Genomic DNA, 24,910 nt, shown 5'->3' with positions numbered 1-24,910 from the left:
AAACACATATACATACATATATATGCACACAGATGCATACACACATACAAACATACATACATACACACATATACAAACATACATACACACACATACAAACATACATACGTACATAAAGAGCCATGCATATGAAGAGAGACATGGAAGCCTGTCGGTAAGGTTTCCTCTACAAGGATTATAACCATGCAGGATGATCCTGATGTCAAATGGTAAGCTCAAATTCTATTTGAAATGGGTTTATAAGCTTCAGATAAAACTCAGTACAGTAGATCTGATATGAATGAAGGACCTAGGGAAACAGGACAAAGAGAAAGACTATCCGGCAGAACGGAGCGATGGATGAGCAATGGATCATTTTTTAGGCTTCAACCAAGAAGTTAGGTAATTGTGAAAGCTGAGTGTGGGTTACATTAGAGATAGTGCTATCGATGAAAGGGAGAAGACAAGCTTATGTAGGTGTCTTTCTTAAAGCATGAGAACTGTCTACATTAACCCACGGCCTCTTCCCCTTGAGGCCTCTCACTGAGCTAATGGCCAGTTCTATACAAGTCCAAGTTACTCCCCAAAGGATGCCTGTTGCCTATGCAGCTTAAACAGAGGAAGGAGCCAGTGAGCGGAGTTCTACATGGGAACAGAGGGTGCCTGAACACAGTGAACCTATCTTATCTCGTGTTTGTCCAGTGTGACCAAGTAGCAGAGCATTAAGGAAGTTTATTCCTGAAGTAGCCCAGACATGCTTGTTTGCTGACTCTTCTGAAACAGCCCTGGGAACGATTTTTCCTAAAGGTTCTATACAGAATAGAGTGCTCTGAAAGGTCTGTGCCGTGAAGAGTATTATGCCCCACCATAGGCAGTAGATGATCAGGGTTAGAAGAGAGAACCCCACGGCTCTCAGATCTATCCTCTGAGGGTACAGGGTCCCCTGAGACGTGATGTGAAAAACTGTCCACATGGGAAAACATAGACCTTACATTTACAAGCCACATGGAAGTGCCTTGAGAAATGTTAGGCTATTTTGCTTTCCCAATACAGCCTTCTGACTTGTGTGACTCCTTCAATACTAATCACATAAGCAGTCTGCAAAGAAGCCTACTAACCACTCTGCAAGAAGAGACAGGCAGTCCTGCCAGAAGTGTTGGGAGATGCCACCCACCATTGAGGGCCACAACATACATCATCCTTTGACATTCTTTGACCCATCCAGGACAACTCTACTAACATCACCCTCTCATTCTGGGTTTCATTGTGACCCTGGCAGTCTGCTTGACAAGGGAAGAGAGACTGTGCTCTTAAAACCAGGACACCAGCTGCTGGGTCCTCTTAGTCACTGCAAGTTATACAAAACAGTGCCATACCTGGCTCTGCAGTCTGTGCCTGGAGTCTCCTCTGTGTTCCTCCTCCTAGAACTGGAGGGGGAGACACATTTCACTTGCAGCTTCTTCTTCCAGAGGACATCCAGAACTGCCATGGACCCTTAAGAAGTCACAGGCTAGGCTGGAGAGATGGCTCAGTGGTTAAGAGCACCTGCTGTTCTTCCAGAGGACCCAAGTTCAATTCCCAGTACCCACATGGTGGCTCACAACTGTCTGTAATTCCAATTCCAGGGATCCAGTGCCCTCTTCTGGCCTCCTTGGACACCAGGTAAGCACATGGTGCATATACATATATGCACACACACACATATAGAACACCCATACATATAGAATAAAATAATTTTTAAAAAAGAAGAAGAAAACCCAGTCCGTCATAAGGGAAGACCCTTGGCACCCTTGTCTCTGCTTCTGGTCAGTCTGTTGTCTGGGTTCCTTTTCCAGCCTCCCCTAGTGCTCCAGGTCTGAATGAGGCTCATTTCCTGAATACTCTTCTCTCACTTCCCAAACACACACTTACTTCCCATCTTTAGTTTAAAAAATATTTTTAATTATTTATGTGAGTGTGACGGAACTCACCACACCCCTAACCTCACAGCTCACAACCTGACACTCCAGTCTTTGTCTGTAGTCCCTGCTGTCCCCAGGACTGTAAGCTCCCTGAGGACAGGACTTTTAGAACAGGATGTATTACATCTTTAAGACAGCCCCACATACATCATAGAGACTTCCTAATGTTTGGTGGCTGGATAACTGCAATTCCAGAAGGTAAAAAGGAAGGGAGTGAAGGACAAACTTGCACAAATCAGCTTTGCAGATCTTTTTCTGTGAAAAGATAAAATCTTGATAGGGTTGGAGGGGTTGGAAAACTACCCGAGAAGCGCTAAAACTGTTGGGAACATACTGGTCCTGACCGGCAGTGTAGTAAGGGGGAGGAAAATCTACTTTTGCCTTTAAATATATACTGCAACCTGGCATTCTTTGTGGAGATGTTCTATATATGGAACCATCTTATTTAAGACCAAGTTAGGCCACCAAACTCTGGTTCTCCTTTCTTTGTATGATATGCCTCAACCAACATCGAGCTGATGTACCTCTTGGTTTGTTTATCCTTCTGAACAAGGTTCACCCTCAACAAAGTTAACATTCCTTCTTTTGGGCAGTATTACCTCAAATGCATAGTGCTCAGTCCGATGGTGCTTTTCTAAGAGATTCTAAATGAGAAGATGGTTTGTTTTCCTCAAACAGTACAAGGGCCCATAATCTGCCCCCACAGTTCACATTTCCTAATGCTGTCTCCCCACACTCTGTGAAGCTCTGAGCAGAGAGCGTCAGAGTAGCCTGGAGTTGCTCAATCTCACATTAGAACAGCCAGGCTCTCTGATCAGCCCCGTCAGCATAGGGTCAGTTTCTAATGTCAAATGTGAGGGTTAATGGAGGCTCAATACTGATCAATTACTTCTTCTTGTGGGTGGGACTTTGATTATGATAGTCATAGACATCAAACTTCAACCCCACCCCACCTCCCAAAAAAAGCAAAAAAAAAAAACCTGTCAAATTGATACAGAGCTCAGAATGTTCCAGACACTTGGCCTTGGCTCCTCCTGCCAGGAATCCAGACACACCCACCCACCAGGCCACACCCACTGCTTTCCTCCAGGGACCCCTTCCAACAAGTCTTCCTCCAGCCCCACCACAGGGCTTTGTCACCCAAAATTTACCCGTAGGCCCACTGCTAACTCATGTGGCCCATGTGTCAATCAGAGCAAGATACCATTCCACATTGGAGAGTTAAGAAAGATGAAAGAGCACTGGCATCTTTTACTTGATTTAGAAAGAAAATTAGAACAAGAAGGACGTTCATCTTCCCTCCTTGCAGGCTAATACCTATAACTTGACACAAGAGACTCGCTTGGCACTCACAAAAGCGGCTGCTTAGTCTAGTTGCCAGATGCATATTGTTAACGGCAGCGGTGACCATCAAGACAAAATGTCTTCTAGAACAGAGAAACCAGGTCATTGATCTGTGTGAGAAATGCGTCTTTCTGTGTCAGCTACCCACTGATGGCTTACATTTTAAAGAAGGCTGGTTATCGACCGTGATGATGGTTGATCCTGGGGTCTCTGTGAGAGATGGTGTGAGACCATCAAGGTAACCATTTGTCATTTCTCCCGTGTGGAGAGAGACAGCGGAAGGGAGAGGGGAAGAAAGGAAAGAGAGTATTGCTACAGGGGGTCTCAGCAACCCCCTGAAAATGCAGCGTGAGGGTACTGGAGGCCCTCCTCCCTGGCCTCGGCTGAACAAGCAATAGAACATGTTCCCTCTCTGGATGGTACCCCTTCTGCAGCTGAGCTCTTCCTCACGATCCTGTACGGGTTCCACTTTCTTTTCAATCCTGCCCTGAGCAGTTTGTCATAGATACTAACATCCTGGTGAGGTTGCTGCTTCAGGGAACCCACCTTGGAACCTGAGGGGACCCAGGGTTCTCTCTTGTGGTCCTTTCAAACTTTCAAAAGTTGAGACAATGTTTTCACAGAGCAGGCATACCTGTAGGCACACCTATATTTGCATATCTGAAATGCACCTTTTCAGAAATAATGGGTCACTCAGACACAGTATGCACCCCAACACTTTTTATTCTATTCCTCTTTTTTAATGTTGAGTTCAACTTACTGAGTTGCTATTGCGATTTCTTATGAGTCGGAAATGGAAGTTTGATACTCACTGGTTCATGCCAACGGTCTTAGGTTTCAGAGCAGGAAATTGAAGTTAAGAAAGGTTAAGTGATCTGGTCAAGGTCACACAGCTACTGCCTAGTATCAGAGCCAGTACAGAACACAGGTATCCAGATTGTTAATAATATATTATTATTTGTTAAAAGGCTCTCTCCTCAAACAGCAATATCCCAAGACTGTGAAGGGTACATGCCATCAACTACAAAAACACGTGTGTTTTTTATTAGTGGAAAATGAAAGTTGCCTAAAGTAAAATTAAATAGGCTCTCCATCCCTGATCCTCATGTACACTTCGGTTTCAAGCTCAATGTCAAGAGAACTGTCTATATAAATATATAGAGAGTCTGTTTATTTTACAAATGTTTTCAATTATGCCTGTAATTTGGCTCCAGTACGCTGGTTTGTGCCAAGTCTCTCCCTGTCTTCTCTAACAGGAGAGGCAAGACCTCACAGCCAGTTCTTCCGAAAATGGTGGGCTCGGTCTGCTTGCTCCCAGGAGGGTCAGTGGACACCTTTGTGACAAGAGGGGTCTCTCCGTTGTTTCTCAGCTGCTCAGGGCTGGGTTTGGTTTACATCTACAGCAGGAGGCTTTTGGATCAGCAAGTCGTCTAACATGGTGTGAGTCCAGAACCTTCTCTCAAAGCTCATCCATCTCCTAAGTTACCCTTAGACAGTTCCCACTCCAGGGACACACAGTCACCGCCTCTGCCCGTGGTCTCACCAAGCCAGTAGGAGCAATGTTTCCATTAACTTCCATTAGTCTGGAAGAATGCAGGACTCAATGTTAGTAACTGGCATACGTTCTTTTGATAAAGGCATGGGTGCCTTCCTGTTCCCCCTATTTTTAGCCTGTTTTTAAAATGTCTCCTTCAGCCAAAGCAAACACACTCTCCAGCCCCCAGTCCTACCCCCTCCGGCATTAAGACTGGTTGCAAACCCGCACAGGATATGGGAGGCAGGGTGCCTGTTCCCACCTCTTGTGATATTTCATTTTCATTGCCGTGGTTCCTTTCCACCTGTCCTATGTCAGCTGATCAAAGCAGCCATGACCTTTTACAACAATTGGCCTCTGTCTTTACATTGGCTCTTTTCACTCACTGGGACCCACTGGGATTACCTTAGGGGCCCCTTTCAACCTACCCTGTAAAATGGCAACAGGGCAGAAAGTGAGGGCGAAGCAAAGGTGTGCTATCCAAGGGCGCACCGGCAGAGATGCTGGTCCGTTCCAAGTGTGAATGTGAAAATGTCACAGGTCGTTCCTGAGCAAGTTCCAGCTAAGTTCAGGCTGAACATATGGAACACATGTGCAGACGCACTGGAACATAGGCATGAAAGTCATGTATGCAAAATTACTGCGGAAATTCCTTTCTGATTGTTGTGAGTTGCCCGGGGTGCAAGGGTTCTGGCTTACTTTCGCCGCTCCACAGCCCGTTCCCATAAGCCCTCTCCTTCCCCTTCCTGCTGGCTCTTAGAACCCAGTGCAGGTAGTGCCTGCTCCCCAGTGCCTGCTCCCCAGGACTCAAGGGCATCTGCTTTAAAAGTGCTCCCCACTGAGGCGGCAGGAAGGACACGCCATGGGGTGTAATTATGACGTTTAAAATCCAGTTTTAAAAATTTGCGTCTTTTCAAACTGTCGAAAAACACAACCCAGGGCTGGATTGTGTTTGTTTTGGCACACATATGGGTGATTCTTATAGTAGGCAGGTATCTATAGTATTCTATATTTATGGCAAAAAAAAAAAAAAAAAAAAAAGAAACAGTATGTAATGGCCCCAGCACCTATAAAGAAATCAGTGATGACAAGTTCTCGTTCCCTTTTGTCTCTTGTATCATTCCCCCACCCCCCGCAAAGACTAGCATAGAAATGAAGAATATGTCCCCAGAGGAAGAAGAACAGCAGCTCTCACATCTGGGGAGAAGGATGGTCTATGCAATCTCAGATGAATGAAAGAAGACAGGAGAAACGCACGCCTCGCTGATTTTAATGGTCTCTGAGAAGACTTGTGACTGTGGTCACCCCAGCAAGCTTTTACTGGTGGACTGTGCCCAAAAAGCACTTGTGTGTCTAGAACATAAAATGGCGGGTTTGCTCTCCATAGAGATGGATCCATACATTCTTAGTTCCCAGACAAACTCAGAGACACCCAGATGTGTAGCCTGCTGATGGTGCCAAGAGAGACAAAATATGCGAGACCCACAGAGAAGTAATTCGTCCTAGGAAATCCATCTGAAATTAAATCCTGTCAATCTGTCCAGAAAGGTAAACCAAAATGAGGGAAAGAAGGCAAGAAATGAAGGAAAGAGGGGAGAAACAGAGAGGAGGGAGGGGAGGGAAAGGAAGGAAGAGGGGCCATCTCTGAGGTGGCCTTCAATGATCAGTACTTGCTGATGGTCACACACTGGGGCATTTCTTCTTGACCCTGAGCTGGACATACTCTTCTCGCCTATAGATTGCCTGAGACAGGACAGGATAGCACCTTGTCCAAGGTTAGGCTATGAAGGCAGCTATGGTCTTTGTTCATATCAGCCTTGGGCCAATCAAAAAACAAAAAGCTGTTTTGATTTTCAGGACTCAACAAAGCTAAGCTGCTACTGGAAGGTGTTGAGATCGCCCAGAAATTAGCAGGAGCGGGAAGGTAGGATCCAGATGGGGAGGGCAGAGGAGATCAGGTGCTACCAGATTCTGTGAACGCTGGACGGGGTGGGGGAAGTGGGGGGGGGCGCTTAGCCTTAGTGTCTGGAGCCATAGAATGCTGTCATAGATGCTGAGAAAAAGAAGTCAAGGGAAGACCCAGTTCTCTCTTCTTCCTACCATTAGTTCCCATCTAGTTCCTGTTTGGACCCTTCACTGGCCAAACCTGTTTCCAAACCAGCTGACCCAGGATCCCAGGGAGCTCAGCTCTTTGGACTGGGCCTCCTCAATACAAAGGACAGCCAGGGAGCACAAAAAATACATGGCCAGACTCCTAGCTATTTGAGTCAAAAGGGTAAAACCTACCATAATCTTCACACATACAGCAGGGAGGGGCTGCTCATTGCTTCTGAGCACAGGGACTAGTCACAGTTTACATGAAAAAAACAAACTATGCTATGACAAAGTAACACTCCTGGTCCACAACACAAAGTGCAAGGCTACCTGCCAAAGCCACAGATCCAGAGATGGGAGAGACCACACTGGCCTGGTTTGAGAACCAGAAAGGAAAGACAGGATTAGTCAGGGTTTCTCAAGTGTAAGAGAGGAGTTGGCAGATGAGGAAGAGAAGCCATATTGGAATCGTATTAGAAAAAAGCAGAATAGGACGTACTGAAGACCTTGGAGAAAGCCAGGCACCGTCTTTGGACACATCCAGGTATTTAGGACACAGACATAGACACAAAAACACAACACACACACACACACACACACACACCACATACACACAATCATCACAGTTTAAAAAAAAATAAACGAAAGTCTAGAAAAGTACACTCCTTTTGTGGGGGAAGGGAGTAGGTTTGAGCGATGGGTAACCATGGAGTCTCTCCTGTAGGTCAGAAGGCAGGTCACAGGGAGTTAGTTTCCTGACTAGGTACAGTAATACTGTAAAGTTTGACGGTTAATGGAAAGAAAGAAAGAAAAAAGCCTTCAAGGTGCAAAAACCCAGTGGAAAACTGAGCAACGAGAAAGTATCAACAGTAGCAGAGGCCAAGAATCTGAACCATTGGTCTTCAGCCAGAGTCTGCAGACCCCTGGGAGTGGAAAGTTACAAAACACACGTCTTCACATTGCCAGAACCTTGAACAAGGCCTGGCTTATAGAGGTTCGAGACACACAGTTGCTAGATGAGTAAACTAGCCAGACAGAAACCTCAGCACATCAGAGGGACAGAAGCATAAAGAACTCGGGGAAGATGCTCTGAGGTGATGTGGCAGCATGCTGGCCTCTGGAAAACCCCAGCAGCAGCCAGAACAGTGTGGGCAGCTGCCATCCGAAAATGAGATGGTTCTTTCAGGGCAAATGTGCAGAGTCATAAATAGCTAAGACCTATGCAAATTACCACAGCTGCACAGCAAAAGGCTGGAATGTGTGCTCTCACGGATCGCTTTCTGGTCCACTTGTCTCTTCCCGGCTACCACCCTGTGGCAGCGTGAGGACCACCATAGCGAGGACATCCACCACACGGGTCAACTTTTCACTAGGTTATCTTCTGTTTAGGCAAGGTTTATACCTCAAATGTCACTTGCCCAAGGACAGTGTCATCAGGTCCCATGTGACATCTGTGATACTTAATCTTCAGTGCCAGCTTAACTGAATCGGAAATCAGCTTTGAGACTCACCCATGTGACTGTTGGTGTGAAGGTGTGCAGAGAGAAGACCCGTCCTGGGCATGGGTGGCATCGTCCCATGGGCAGGGAAGAACCCCCAAACAAATACAAAGGGACAATCAGGAAATCCTGTTCACCTCTCTGCTACCTGACTGCAGACATAATATAACCACCTTCCTTGTGCCCACCCCCCCCCCCGCTTCCTTTCCCACCACAATGGACTATATCTTCCCTCACGCTATGAGAAAAAAAAATCACAAACCTCCCTTAAGTTGCTCCTTCTGGATATTTTTTTCATAACAACGAAAGTAAGTTGTTAGTACAACATCTTTAGCACGGGAAAGGATACCTAGTCTTTAAGCTCAGGGAAAATCTCCTTTATAAGGTATGTTAGCAGAGAAAACAACCACCTACAGTATTAGCACCTTAAAACCTCTTATTAGGGCCAAGACAAAGATGAATCCCTTAACAAGTCCAGTAGCTGCTTATAGAAGAGGAGGAGGAGGAAGAGGAGAAGGAAGAAGAGGAAGAGGAGAAAATGGGAGGAGGAGAAAGAGAAAGAAGAGGAGAATGGGGAGGGGAGGAGAGAGGTGAAGAAGAAAGAGGAGGAGGAGGAAGGAAGGGGGTGGAGCACCTCACTTTTCTCAAGTTGTCTTTCCTGTTGCTAAGGAGCTAGCTCAGCATTGCCTTGATGCACACACATCCAAGTATCTGTCAAATGAAATGATCCCATTAGAAAACTGACAGTTCTCCAACTCAGATACTAAAGTAAACCTTGCAGCTTATACTTAGTTATAAAAACAAGAGCAACTGTTACAATTACTACCAAAAAAAGTTCTGGGGACTGGCTAGGTTAAGGTAATGGCTGTGGCATTTCACAAAGTCACACTTAGGAGACCGGCTGATTGTAACTCAAACTCCAGTGGCATTTTTATTCAACTGTCTACCTTCTTATTAAAAAGATTTGAAGTGACTTAACAAATATATATCCGTCAAAATATGGTTTTTTAAGAAGCATAGTTTATGAGAGTTGCCATGACAGAGTTGGGTGGCTTGCAAACAGAATTGTTGCCATGGTTTTGGAGGCAGGAAGCCAAGACAAAGATTTGGTTGGGGACCATTTTTTTCTGAGGCATCCAGGGAAGAATGTTTTCCTCTTTCTGTGGTTTGTGGCTCTTTAACACCCACCTCCACGTGCATTCTCCCCATTCATCCACCCCTGTGTTCACCTTCCCATGCATTCTTCCCGTGTGTCTCTGTGTCCATCTTCATATAAGTTCTTGCTGTGCATTCCTGTTCCCAGATTCCCCTGTGCGAGGATGCTAGCCATGTTGGTTGGAGCTCACGCCACTCCAGTATGACCTCAACATTAAGATCAGCCTTACATATTGAAAGGAGATCACCCCGAGGTACTGCAGGTAGTGCATGAAGTTTGAGAGGACATGATTCAATCCATAAGAAAAAAACAGGAGGCATAGGGAGAGTGGAGGGGTGGCTTAGCCTCTGAGAGCACTCACTGCTCTTACTGGGGACTGGCTTCAGTTCCCAGAACCCACGGGGTAGCACATAACCATCTGTAATGCTAGTTCTGGGGACCTGAGACCTCTGACCTCCACAGGTTTCTTCACGTACCTGATGCACTGAGGATCACAGCTGCACACAAAACATAAAATAATCATTTTTAAAAGAAACAGAAAGAATGATCCAGGGAAACCGAGCATGCACGTCATCTGGTCTCTGAAACATCTATAAAACAATTAAAATAAGGCTGGGGAGATGGCACAGTGGACAAATCTCTTGTCATGCAAGCCTGAGGACCTGAGTTTGGGATCTCCAAAGTCCTTGTGAACAAGCCAGTGGCACAAGCTTCTAATCCTAGGAGTGAGGAGGTAGAGACAAGAGAGTCCCAAGACTCTCTGGGTACCCCAAATAGACCACTTAGTAAGATCCAGGCCAGTGAGAGACACTGTCTCAAGGAAAAGGTGGACTGTGCATAAGGAAGATCACCCAGAGTTATGCCCAGCACCCATACCTGACCCCCACAGGGGGGGAGCAAAACAACAAAGTTACAATTACAGGGCTTCAAAAAGTCAACTGTGCCCACAGTGAAGTTAAGAGAGAAGGAACCGGCAGGGAAGCATTGAGTTGCTAAGAGCCACCCACCCCCTAGACAATCAAAGACCCTGAACTTGGAGATGCTGTATGTGAGACAGGCCAATGGAGGGTATGATGTAGACACTGAATCACTTTTCTGCTACTTCATACTTCCAGATGACAGGCTTTCCCCATAGCCTCCTAGAAAACTCATAAGCTTATTCCGAGGCAGGTAGAATAAAAGACATTCAACCCAGAGAGCACCAGACCTATAAGAGGGCTGGTATAGGGTGGGGATGGGTTTTGATGTGTGTGTGGTCCTGCTGTTGCTGGAGTGGTCGGGGGTCATGGCCATGGTCCATGTTAGCACCAAGGTTCATGTGGATATCCGTGGCCTATGCTGCCTTTTCTTGTGCTGCCACCAAGGCCATGATGGTGTCCGTTGTCTGTGCTGCAGCTGAGGGTCATGTTGATGTCCATGGTTTATATTGCTGCCAGATATAGACCATGCTGAGGTCCAAGGTCCACACTGATGCCTGAGGCCATGTGGATGTCCCTGGTTCATGCTGCCGAGAATTGTAAAGGGCAAGGAAGCTTCTTTTGCAGTGGTATTGATCACCGCAGACACACAGTTGAGAACAAGAGACATAGAAGGCTTCTGTGGCAATCTTTCTTCCCCTAAAAACAGAAACTGTCTAGACAGAAATCACTGAAAGAACTCTTAAAAAATTGTGAAAGGGATCCTGAAGTATAGCTCTTCACAGCTGATAGATTCTGGTGGGGGTTGGGGTAGGGGACTTAATTTTTCTAAAGGTCCAGTCACTGGGGGTTTGACTATGCTCCAATGATATGCTCCAATGAGTATATTGGCAATACAATTTGGATCTGGTGTTTCCTTCTCCTCCTCTTCCTCCTTCTCCTCCTCCTCCTCCTCCTCCTCCTCCTCCTCCTCCTCCTCCTCCTTTTCTTCTCCTTCTCCTCCTCCTCCTCCTCCTCCTCCTCCTCCTCCTCCTCCTCTCTCTCTCTCTCTCTCCTCCTCCTATTCCTTCATCATCATCATCACCATCTTTTCATCTTTTTTTTTCAGAGAGGAGGTCACGAGATTGGAGGAAGGACCTGGGAAGACTGGGAAGTGAATGTGATCAGGATACATTATGTGAAATTACCAAATAACCAATGAAAATATTATGTTGGAAAAAAACCCTCCTGGAACAAAATATCCAAGAAATCTGGGATGCTATAAAAAGACCAAATCTAATGACAATAGGAATAGAGGAAGGAGAAGAAATCCAGGTCAAAGGCACAGAAAGCATTTTCAACAAAACCACAGAAGAAAGTATTCTTAACTAAAGAAGAAGATACCTATCAAGGTACAAGAAGCATACAGAATGCCAAATAGACTAGTCAAGAAAAGGAAGTCCCCTCAACACATAATAAGCAAAACACTAAATGTACAGAAAAAAAAACAAGAAAGAATATTAAAAGATTCAAGGGAAAAAAGACCAAGTCACATATGAAGGCAACCCTGTTAGAATAACACTTGACTTCTCAGTGGAAACTCTAAAAGCCAGAAGGACCTGGACAGATACTCTACAAACTCTAAGAGATCACAGATGTCAGCCCAGACTACTATACCCAGAAAAATGTTCAATCACCATGGATAGAGAAAGAAAGACATTCTGAGACAAACCCAAATTTAAACAGTATCTATCTACAAATCCAAGTCTACAGAAGGTGCTAGAAGGAAAATTTCAACTAAGGTTAACTACACCCGAGAAAACACAAGGAATAAATAATCCCAACCAGAAAATCAAGAGTTCTTCCAAGCTCAAGGACCAGTAGGATTAGTACAATAAAACTGACCATCCTACCAAAAATACTCTACAGATTTAATGCAACCCCCTTCAAAATTCACACACAATTTTTCACAGACCTTGAAAGGGCAATCTTTATTTTCACATAAAAATACAAAAACTCTAGAATAGCTAAAAGAAGCCTGAATAGTAAAAGAACTTTTGGAAGTATCACCATCTCAGATTTCAAGTAGCAGTGAAGAACTATAGTAATAAAACCAGCATGGTTTTGGCATAAAAACAGACACATTGATAATTGGAATAGAACTGATGCCCCAAACATAAATCTACACACCTATGAACATCTGGGTTTTGATAAAGAAGCCAGAAATACACATTGTAAATTAAAAGAAAGGAAAGGAAGGAAGGAAGGAAGAAAGGAAGGAAGGAAAGAAGGAAGGAAGGCAATCAAACTGGATGGCTGCATGTGGAAGATTCCAAATTCATGCATACTTACCACCTACACAAAACTGAAGCCCAAATGGATTGAATTCCTCAACATAAAGTCAGATATACCAACCAGCCAGAAGAGAAATCAGGGCATATCCTTGAACTGACTGGCACAGGAGACATCTCTCTGAACAGAACACCGTTAGCACAGGTAATAAGATCAACAGTAATAAACAGGACCTCATGACACTGCAAAGCTCCTGCAAGACAAAGAGCGTGATCATTCAGACAAAATAACAGCTTACAGAATGGGAAATTTTTTTTTTAAATCAACTTCACATCTGATAGAGGGATAATATTTAAAATATATAAAGAACTCAGGAAACTAGACACCAAGAAAACAAATTACAGGCACCGTAGTTAAAGGCCCTTCTCTTTGGGTGAGTGTGGTGATAACTCAGGGCGAAGGGGTGGAATCCCTGGGCTTGGCTGTGAAGCACTCTCTGGATTCAGCTGAGGATAGAGTACCACCTACACTAACTGAGGGAGGGGCCATTCTACGGGCTGGGTCCTGGACTGCACAAAAGAGAACGCAAGCTGAGCACAGCATTCCCAATCTCCACTTTTGCACAACAGACCCTGTGTCCAGACACCTGCTCCTCCACTATACATTCCCCGTCACAATGCACTCTATCCTCAAATCATGAGCTAAAATAAACCCTCCTGTAAGTCGCTTCTCTTTGGTGTTTTGTTGCAGCAGTGAGACAAGTGACTAATATAATGTCATGTTGTGACGGCCTGAATGTGCAAATGTCCGTGTTGTTCAGTTGTATCTGTTCAGGTTGTGTTTGGTACTAGGTTAAGAAGGCCAGTTGTAGCAGCCTCAGCATATGGGATGTTTACCTCACAGAATCAGTATATCCACTTAAAAGCCAAGTATGCATCTTTCTAGACCACATATTCCATGTATAATACCGAAAGGGCAACTGCCAATATAGGATTTATAACATGCATCAGGCACAACATAAAAGATTACAGGGAGCTGGGCAGTTGGACTTCCTAGAAGTTCTCCTAAACTTGTGCTTCCCTTCCATTGGATACCACTATGTCATGTTGTTAAGTCTTAATTATCCGATGACATTCAAATGGTTGGGAATATTTTTAGCACCTGAGTACCATTTCAATTGGGGGCAAGGGACAATGAAAATGCCATAGTTATGGTCTAACACACACACACACACACACTCACTAGATTGGAAATAAAATGCCCCATTTATTATTTAATAGAAAAGGAATTGCTTTTTTGGAGCAGGAGAGATAGGTGAATGATTAAGAGCACTTGGATCCAGGTCCCATTCCAAGCACCCACATGGCAGCTCATAATCGTCTGTAATGCCATTTCCAGGTGATCCATCACCCTCTTCCGACCTCTTCCAGCACTAGACACACACATGGTGCACACATACACATGCAGAAAAACACTCATTCACAAAAACTAAAAATTAATAACTCTAATATTTCTGTTTTGTCATGAGGGCTCCCCATCCTAAAAAACACATTGGCAAGTGGTTGAGGGATGAATTAATCAGACTTTAGCTACCAAACAATGTTTCCCAGAAAAGTGGTACACAGTGATAAAAAAGTCGAAATTTTTACACTATTGTGATTATTGCTTCTTGCTCATTGAGAATGCACAGACTGACAGCTAGCATCCTGAATCAACATGGATCTGGTGTAGTATGTTGTCCCTACTGAATGGCACAGGTGGCCTTCCTGCCTCCAGGTTCTAAGCATCCACAAATCCCACAAGATGTAATTGAGATCCTGGGGTGCCATGTGCTCTCCAAATCCATCCCCACGGCATCCTTGTGAGAACTGTGACTTCCAATTCTTGCTTATCATCCTGGTTTTTCAAATATAATGTCAAGTCCTCTTCAGTGTTCGCATGTGTTTAGACTGCCTAGTGACTAAGGAATCAACCAGAACCGATTCATTCTCCCGATCCTGGCTCAGAAATACCTGGTACGAATGAGTCCCCTTTATCTTGTAAATTGAATTTATTGCTTTTCCTATCATTTGATGGCACAGTAAATTGTCCATAAAGAACAGATCATTCAGAAGGCAGGGGTGAGAAAAAGAGAGTGGGAGGGATGATGATGTATCCCAATCTCTCAGTAGCGACTACCCAGGGCAATCAACAGAACTCAGTGGCTACCTGTGTGGCTTCTGCTTGCCATCAGCATCACTCAGAGGGATGATTTGTACCTCTGATCTAGTGGTCCCGGTGATGGGCTCTGGGACCATTACATTGGCCTCTCCATACCTCAGCATCCACATGTGTAGAACGAGAATAACGATGGTTTCCATTAGGAGGCTGGTACTAGAGATGGAATGAGGTACCAGAGGCCAGTGTGGGAGACCAGTACTTGGCATGTGGCCAGCAACCAATAATATTCTAACACCAGTCATTACTATTATCTTTTCTATAAACTTGTTTTTACACCAAATGTTGTATGTCATGACTCTGTGTGTGTGTGTGTGTGTGTGTGTGTGTGTATGTGTGTGTGTGTGAGAGAGAGAGAGAGAGAGAGAGAGAGAGAGAGAGGTGTTTGTGTGTGTGTGTGTGAGAGAGAGAGAGAGAGAGAGAGAAGAGAGAGAGAGAGAGAGAGAGAGAGAGAGAGAGAGAGAGAGAGAGAGAGCTGAAGGTTCTGAGAAGGCCAGAAGGTTCTGTGGAAGCTAGAAGAGGGTGTTTGATCACCTGGAGTTACAGTTTAAGCTGGCTGAAATGCATGCTGGGAAATGAACTTAGATCCTACCAAAGAGCATCCGAGAAGTGCTCTTAACCTCCTCTCCAGGCTCACAAGTTTCATTTTTAAAATTATGTCTTCAAGGGTGCTGAGACCCTTGAGAATGAAACAGTGCTTTCCTCCCCTTTCTGTGGTAAATTTCGTAGACTCTGAAAGACAGAGCATAGCAGTTCTAAAGCAGCTGAGGGGCTGATAAAGAAACACACCTACCCAGACAGATGCACCATATGGTGACCCTCCCAATGGGCCACACCCTTGAGAAGCCTTCTCTGTTTCAGGGTGGAAGGAACTGGGACTCTATATTTGTCCTACAACTAGAAAGAGAACAAAACAGAAAAAGGATCAATTCTGTTCCAAGCTAACCCTCAAACCAAGAACAGGAATGATGGACTGTGGAGGTCTTCGTCTGGTGGCCCATGACAACCAGGTCCCCCATTCTGAAACAAGGAAGTGTATTACAATCAACCTGCTTAAAAGTAAATTTAGAGTTTAGAAGTGGATGCTTCTCTGGACCATCTCAATGAGAACATCATTAGGCCAGCACTGACTGTAGCCTGCAGAGGCTATGCAGGGGACTCACAGAGCCACAGCCGGTCCATGGAAGTTGTGATGTGACCAAGGATCTTAAGGATACTCAGCCTATGACAGCCTTCTACACATCAGTAGAAGATGGACACACCCGCTCTCGGGTCTACTGTGCCCCAAATTGTGCTCACACCAAAAGATGGCAAAGTCTTAACTCATATGCAGTACCTGTGCATTGTACTTGTGCTTGGCCTCAAACTAACTCTGGCAATTTATTCTACTCTCCTGGCTCCTTCTTATTCTCTGGCTTTAGCTGCCTCTGCTGATCTGCACTGAACTTCATGATCTTACAAATGAACTCAACTCCAGTCAACTGCATGCACTGTACTGACCCCCAACCAACTGAAAAGAACTGACTTCTGAGTGCTGGGGTTAAAGATGTGAACCTCCATGACTGGACCTAAGCTTTTCTGTACCTGGAACTTGCTCTGTACCAGGATGACCTTGAACTTAGAGATCTGCTTGCTTCTGTCTCCTGAGATTAAAAGCATATCTGTATTCCACACAGACCTAGACAATCTTTGGACGTGATCCCTTACCAGAGCAGCCACGTTGCTGAATAAAAATTTCTCTACACCCCTAGATAACAGGGCAGTCAGATCTGTGGGCTGACAGGCACCACCCAGCGCAGAAGCCACCAGCCCAGCATGGCTATTGCTCACTTGAAATGTGACTATGTGTAACTGAGACACGCTATGAATACAAATACACTCTGGATTACACAGTATGGGAAAGAAGGAAGGCAAAGGCAATGGCAATGCATTCTGTTACTTGAATTCATTACATTGAATCAGCATACTTAAATATTGGGTTCAGTACAATACTCCAATGGGATAGTATCATCTGTGCTGTCTTTTAAAAAATACGGCTTCTAGAAAGTAATGTATCACACATAATATGTTGGCCACAAAGCAGAGATCTAATCCAAACATGAATCCCATTCCATCAGCAATAGGTGTGTGTGTGTGTGTGTGTGTGTGTGTGTGTGTGTGTGTGTGTGTGTGTGTGTGATGTCCATCTGACCAATGAGAATAGAGAATTGGCAGCAAGATTCTGGGGGAGTTCTCCTTTCTCTTTAAAGTGAGCATAAGACAAAAAGAGGCATCCCTTTTTCTGACATTGATGTCAGAAATGGCATCACTACCTAGAGTCATGAACGTCATTTTGAGACACAGAGAACAGATCTGTATACCAGACATGGAGCCTCATACCTATAAACTGATGGGAGGCAGGCAGAGGCAGGAGGAAGTAGGGAGAAAGAAGATGAGGAGAGGAAGAGAAGAAGACAAGGAGGAAGAGGAGAATGAGCTGGAGGAGCAGGGGGAAGAAGCAAAGGTGGGAAGTCAAGAGAAACTGCTTCTTAATGAAAGTTGGATGGAGTCTGGGTTGGTAGCATACAGTTTTAATCCCATTACTTTGGGGCAGAGGCAAGAGGCCTCTGAATTTGAGGCCAACTTGGCCTATATAGCAACAGCAGGGTATGCATAGTAAGACTATAAAACTATGTCTCAAACAAAACAAAACAAAACAAAAACAAAAAAAAAACAAAACAAAAAAACCCTTTATTAGAGATACCCAGATATCCTAAAGCTGAGTTTAACTGTATTTTCTAGTCATGTAGATAAGGAGTTGGTCCATCTTTCACATCGATGTCGAAAACATAATATTTGCTTCCTCTGCTTTGTTAATACTGAAACATTCCTCTGGAAATAACAAAGCAGAAACAAAACAATATCCTCATCATTGTGTGTGAGTGTGTGATTTAGTCTAAAATGCTACTGTTCTGTGCCCATGAAAGTCTCAGGGGCTGACTGGGTAGGGTGGCTTCTTGATGAACTCTATTGCTTTCTTTACAATCTGCAAGAACGGATTTGTCTTGGTTCGGATTTCTGTTGCTGCAATGAAACATCATAACCAAAAAGCAAGTTGGGAAGGGAAGGATTTATTTGACTTAGACTTCTGCATCACTGTTTATCATTGAAGACAGTCAGGGCAGGGACTCAAACAGGGCAGGAAACTTGAGGCAGGAGCTGATGCAGAGGTCGTGGAGGAGTGCTGCTCAGTGGTTTGCTCCCTGTGGCTTGCTCAACCTGCTCTCTTATAGAACCCAGGACCATCAGTCCAGTGACCACCCACAATGAGCTAGGCCCTCCCCCATCAATCAACATTCAAGAAAAAGCCCCCACAGGCTTGCCGACAGCCCAATCCTATGAAGGCATTTTCTTAAGTGAGGTTTCCTCCCCTCAGATGACTATACTGTGTCAAGTTGACACAAAATTATCCACCACAGGATTAGTCCTGGGTCAGGCAGTAATGAGGTGGTTTATTGCTGTAGCAACATGCATCCAGAGCCCTAGATAGCTGTCAAATGTAGGGAGGAGCCATTGCTCTAACCCACCGTCCCTGTGTCTTTCAAACTTGGTTGTGATTATCTTTGCAGGCAGCTTTGTAGCTTCAGAGAGAGTGGGTTTTGATGTGCTAATCACAATCCACTGAGTTTTTAGAGCCAGTGTTTTTACAGAAATCTTCTCTGACTCTTGACTGTGTGTTGTTTTGACCAATGTGAAGTTTTCCGTGTCCCTGACTTCGACCCACAACCAACTGCTTTCTTATCTGTCCTCCCAAGGTCTAAGCAGAATGAGCAGCCAACATCAGAAGCCGGAAGCACTGAGAACTCTGCTTGGGCGCTCAGGCCTGAAAGAGAGATGTGCAGAGAGGGAACGAGAGAACACCAGTGCAGCGGGGAGAAGAGAGCAGGAGAGGTGTGGGGCACAGCACTGGGCTGGGAGCCTTTTGGACCTGTCCCTCCTCTTTAGCATAAGGTGACAGGCCGGATCTACGAAGTCCTCTCTCTTCACTGTTTTCCTGAAGGTATTTCTCATTCTTTCTCATCTTGACCCTGGGAATGGCAAGGATTATGCATTGACTGGATTAACAACCAAACTACTGCAAAACTAGAATACATAAGCTTGGCCTTCCCCAGGAGTCTCTCAAGTGTCACCTGTTGCTGAGCTCTAGGGAAAACAGAAAGCAGGGCAGATTTGCTCCCCCCCCCCCCGCCCCGCTTCCCCCAATGGGTACCTACACTGATGACAGAAACACTGAAGTGGAAACCCAGCACACTTAGGAGGCCACCCCAAGGTAGATTTCTCCCTCAATTACTTTTCACCTTATTTTTTGAGACAGGGTCTCTCGATGAACCTGGAACCTACCGTGCCAGCTACACTGTTAACCAGAGAACTCCAGAGATTACTTGTCTCTGCCCCCCCTTTGCCAGGTTTGTAGATACCTGCTACCGAGTTTCAGTTTTCTCCTAGGTGCTAGGGAGCCAAATTGAGGATCTCATGATTGTACGGCTGGTCCTTTATTAACTGAGCCAGCTCTCCAGAGCTTCAGTTACCTTCTGAAACCATGAATTAGATATTCAGCGTGGCTATCTCTCGGCACCAATACCATCTGTGTGATTTGCTGCCAAGTCCCTCCCCAATTTTGAGTGTCACCACTTGCTCCCCAGATCTTTACAGGAGCCACCTGGACTTCTTCAGATGCTTGGGTATCTGACCCCACTCTTGCCCACGGACTTCTGTTCACACCAGTCTCCTTCCAGCTCCTGCTATGGCCATGTTCAGAGTAAAGCCTTCCAGTTCCCTTCTCTGAAAGTCAGCAGCCACACATCTGCTCTTGCCTCCCTTCCTTCCTCTCATCACTACTTAATGGACCTGGATGACTCGTTTTTCCTCTTAATTGAGACACAATATTTGCATGTCTTATGGTATGTACATCCTGGTAATTCAGTATACCCATACAGTGCGTAACAGTCAAATCAACACACCCATACAGTGCGTAACAGTCAAATCAGAGCAGTGACTGCTCCCAATTTTTCAAACATTTATCGTCTTACTGGAAACTTTGAACTCATCCAGTGATCTTGAAATAGATCACATGGTTTGATCAGTAGTTACCCTACCATGACAAAGAACCAGCAGTAAGTCCCCACTGCTACCAAAGGGTGGGTGTCCCTTGAACTTCTTGCTGTTCCCACCTCCCTGCCCAGCCCTTCCCTGTATGATAGTGACCACCATTCCACTCTGTTCTACAGGACTGACAAATACTAATCCACAAATGCCCAAAAACATTTTTTCTTGCCAACTTTATGTTTATCATCACCAACAAGCCTGAAAACTCTACCATGCAGGGATCACACCTTTCTTCTTTGAAGCTATAATCATAGGACCCAAAACAGAGAAAATGCCCCCCCATAACTACTTGTTGGATGGATAAATGGATGGATGGACAGATAGATGAGCAAGTGAATAAAAAATTTGGGATGACCCAAAAAGGCCAGGATGAGGATACCAGACCAGGGTTGCCATTTTTCAAATAAAAACAGGGTTTGTTTTTAGGTTTTTGAACCTTAGAATAATTAATGAGTTAATTGTATACTAAGTTATTACACACATGTATCAGACCCTGCAACCTACATAAATTAGATATACCTGTCATATCCAAACCAACCAAGTATCTGGGTGAGTGGATTAGAGCAAAGGGGCCCCTCCGACTCTGACCTGGTAGCCCTGCAGGCTTTGATGGACATAAGTCAGCATAAGAGTTGCTTTATTTCCTAGGTTGTGTGGGAGGGTGATGCTTTGGGCCCTGAATTTACCACCCCACCTTCACCACAGAAGGTGTCAAAGAGATGTAATGTGGTGAACAAAAGCAGGTACAGCAACAGGAGCCACAGGGAGATGGGGCTTTTTTTTTTTTTTTTTTTTTTTTTTTGTGGCACAGTCACCTCAGGGATACCCTCTACCAAAGGAAAGGAGAACAATCCCCACACAAACCTGTCTCATTTCATGGGGAAAGGGAGTCCCAAAGGTGACAATTTTCAAAAATGGATTAAACAAATAATTTCCCTTAAACCTAATAATTAAGAGAAATATTATTTTAATACACGAAAGCATTTCAGTTCTTCGAATCCCAAGGATCCCAAATCTAGGGGTCCTCTGACTGAACTAAGCTGTGCACATTTCAGCTTTCTCCTCCTGTGACGTAAACAGGCTCAGATGAGAAAAGAAAACATAGTATTAAACTTGTTTGTATTCTGATATCCTCCCAAAGTTCCAGTCTCAAGTTTCTTTTGGTTTTGTTTTGTTCTCTAGCCTTGGCTTCAAAATTCTGGAAATCAGAATAATCCAGCACACATCTGATCATATGCATAAGACCCCAAGGAGGCTGGGGAAAGACCTGGATTGAAAAGAACTACAATGAACGTACACGTTCTGTGTATAGAACCAGTCAAGTCTCTCCCTGAGCACAGTGATGGGGTAAGACCCTCCAAAGAGTCTGGGGAAGAACACAAAGGCAGAGAAGACTGTAACTTTAATTTCTTTTAGCCTTATTTTTAATGATGGTTTTTAAACACTTTAACCTCCCTTGCAGTCTACCACCCACCCGAGACAGTGGGAAAAAAAAGGACGCAGGGCTGGGAGGGTAGGGAACTAGACCTGTTTTTTTTTTTTTTTTAACAACTTTATTTTACAAAACAAAGATAAATGTACAGATTTTAAGCATTTTTTGCATAAAATTATACAATACATTTTTGTCAGTACTTTTTTTTCAGATTTTAAAATAATTTTTACATAAAACTGTATGAATATATTTTTTAGTCAGTACTTGATTTTTTTAAAGGTTTGATAGTATGCATTGAAAACTTAATAGTTACAATGAGCATAAAGTACATGTAAAACAAAATGTAACATGGAAATAGTCAAAGTTTTCTTGTTGTATAAAGATTTTTTTGTTTTGTTTTGTTTTCTTTATTTCTTGGACTTCATACAGTCTGTGAGTTGTTTCTGGGGCAGTGGGAGCCTCTGGGGTTAGCATCCCATTATCAGTGACTGCATATTATGTCTGTTCTTTTGTGACTGGGTTACCTCACTCAGAATGGACCTGTTTATAAAGGTTCTCTGGAGCAACTCCTGTGTGTGTTGTCTGGGAATCAGCAGTACAGTTCATTACAGATACACCAGCAGTCCAGTTTAGTAGGGTGTGAATAACAAACAGGAGTCACCAGTAATGACACATCCTAGCAGAGACAGCCAGGCTTCAGCCTCAGCTCCAATCAGCAGGAGGGACCAGGGCAACAGGAGTTCTCAGCTGTGCCCCTCTTGGCAAAGCAAAGATGAGTAAAGACTCACAAATGTTGCACAGCTAGCTCTATAAGCAAGCCTAGCCCAGACTCTGTCACTGTCCTATTTATACCCTCCAAATATTACGTGTCCTCCAGGTGCCTTTCCTCAGCACGGGTTTTGCCTCAGCACATGTGCATCCAATCATCCCGAGTCCTTAGAAGTGGCAAGAAACTGCAGCACACCACCAGAAGTTTTTTGGTGCGTTTCTCTCTATGGAGTCCTGACAAATGCAGCTCAACTACACAGTGTAAGGTGGACCAATACATCCATTTTGTTAACGAAGACTCCTTCATCGAATGTCCTTTCATATGCTTGCTTAAGCAGAACATCCTCTCTCTAACATCTGCTTCATTGAAACATTCCTCCACAAGTCTACTTTAGCCTTTCACACCTGTGCCCACTTTAACAAAACACTCCTGTATGTGTTTGCCCCTGCAAAACACCATCCAACACAACTGACTTTTCATAGAGTCATTATGTTTCCACTTCAGAGACCATAACAGACACGTTTTGACTTCTCTAGTCCAGCCCCTGAGCATAGAGAAGGCTAAAGCCTAGTGTTTTACACTGTTCAGAGGCTGCCCTGGGTCAAGTTTACTCCCAAGAGCCTTCACTTAGTCTATAAGGAACACCGAGATTTTGTACCAAATCTCACATTGACAAACATCTAACCTAAAGCAAAATGTGAAATACATACTCTTCTTTCTTTCTACAGGTTAGCAAGACTACCAGTCATCAACAGTGAGTCTTCTTTGGGTTGATACAGACATTTCCAAGAGTCATGGAATTATTTCTACATTTTAACTTATTTTCTTCACAGTAACTATCCAAGTGATTGGATATTGACACCCCCTTGCTGGCATTTTATGGACTGGAAAGGTGCTTAAAAATTTTAGTGATCTACAATGTATTAGAAGCACAAACCTATTGGGTGGAACTCAACTTAATCTTTCAACTCATCTAGGATTTGTAGAAGATACTAAGAGAGGCACATCAACCTTATCCATCAGTCATATCCAAAACCCACCTTGCCTCATGAATAATTCTGTTATATATTTTATTTTCACTTGTTATTGGAGCACAAACCACAAATAATATGTAAATTTTATTACAAGTGCAAAAAACAGTTGTTTAAAAATCTTCCAATACCTTCTTGGATCTAAGTGTTTAGAACCTTCTAGAATAGAGACTTAGAGAATCGTCAACTTGTAAGACACTAAATTAGCACTATCCTAGCTAGTTTTATGTCCACTTGACACAAGCTGGAGTTATCTGAAAGGAGGGGACCTCAACTGAAAAAAAAAAAAAAGTGCCTCCATAAGATCCAGCTATAAGGCGTTTCTTAATTAGTGGTTGATGGGAGGGAGAGGAACTAGCCCATTGTGGGTGGTGATATCCCTGGGCTGCTGGTCCTGGGTTCTGTAGGGAATCAGGCTAAATAAGCCATGTAAGTCAGTAAGCAGCACCCCTCCATGGCTTCTGCATCAGCTCCTGCTTCCAGTCCTAAATTCCTTCAATAATGAACACTGATATGGAGTGTAAGCCAAATAAACCCTTTCCTCCCCAACTTGCTTTTGGTCATGTTGTTTCATTGCAGCAATAGAAACCCTAACTAAGACAATCATAATACTTAGCACTGAAAATAGGAACCTTAAATAGGACTTTTGGGTGTGGCTGAATAGATGATGTAAGCAGAATCATCACTAAAAATAAGACCAACAATATAGGCAAGCATGAAAACAGAAGTGTGGATCCTAAGTGCCTTTCCTGATGATTGAACCTACACTTCTAAATTGGAGATCTTGTGAACTCTCATTTGTTGCCACTGAATCATTTTATCACAATATCTAGCATTTTGCCAAGCAGATTGAGACTCTGCTTCTGTAGCTTCCTGGAGAAAAGGCATAAGAACGCCACAGAATCAAAATAGACTCCTGGAAAACTATCAACTAAAATTAGTTAATATGAACCATGTTTTAAATGAATAAGGTGAAGTAGAAATTTCTGCAGTGTTTGGAGACTCAGTTGCATCCTGTGGTGTTTTTCTGGAAACTTCCTGGGAAAATGACATGTGATGTTTAGCTAGAGCAGACACTCGAGAGGACACGTGATGTTTGGGGAAAGTGAAAGTATAACTCAACAGACAGTGGGCAGTGCTGTGGTATTGGTTCGCCTTGCCACTCTTTGCTAGTCTTCTTTGGGCTTTGCTGACTCTGGTCCTCAGCAAAGATGCTGTGGCATTTGTTTACCTTGCCTTCTTCACTGATCATCATTTGTTGTGACTTTGTAGAAAGAAACATACCCAAAATTTTCTCATGCTATCCTGAGGCAGCTTCTTGCCACTTCAGTGGAGTCAGGCTGATTGTCAGAGCCTTGCAGTTTCTTCTGGATTGAATTGTCATTGCTAATTTTGAATAGTGTTTGTGAGTGAATCAAGTTACCACTGCTGATTTATGTAAAATGAACTTTTGATATCCTGACAATAGAGATTGGAATTGCTCCAAAGAACTATTTCTAAACAAGTCCACATCCCCTTTTGACCTATTAACATTTCCTTTCCACTACCTCTGGTGGAAATT

The sequence above is a fragment of the Micromys minutus genome, assembly GCF_963924665.1.
Source record: "Micromys minutus genome assembly, chromosome: 18".
Lineage (NCBI taxonomy): Eukaryota > Metazoa > Chordata > Mammalia > Rodentia > Muridae > Micromys > Micromys minutus.
This window is presented reverse-complemented; position numbering follows the sequence as displayed.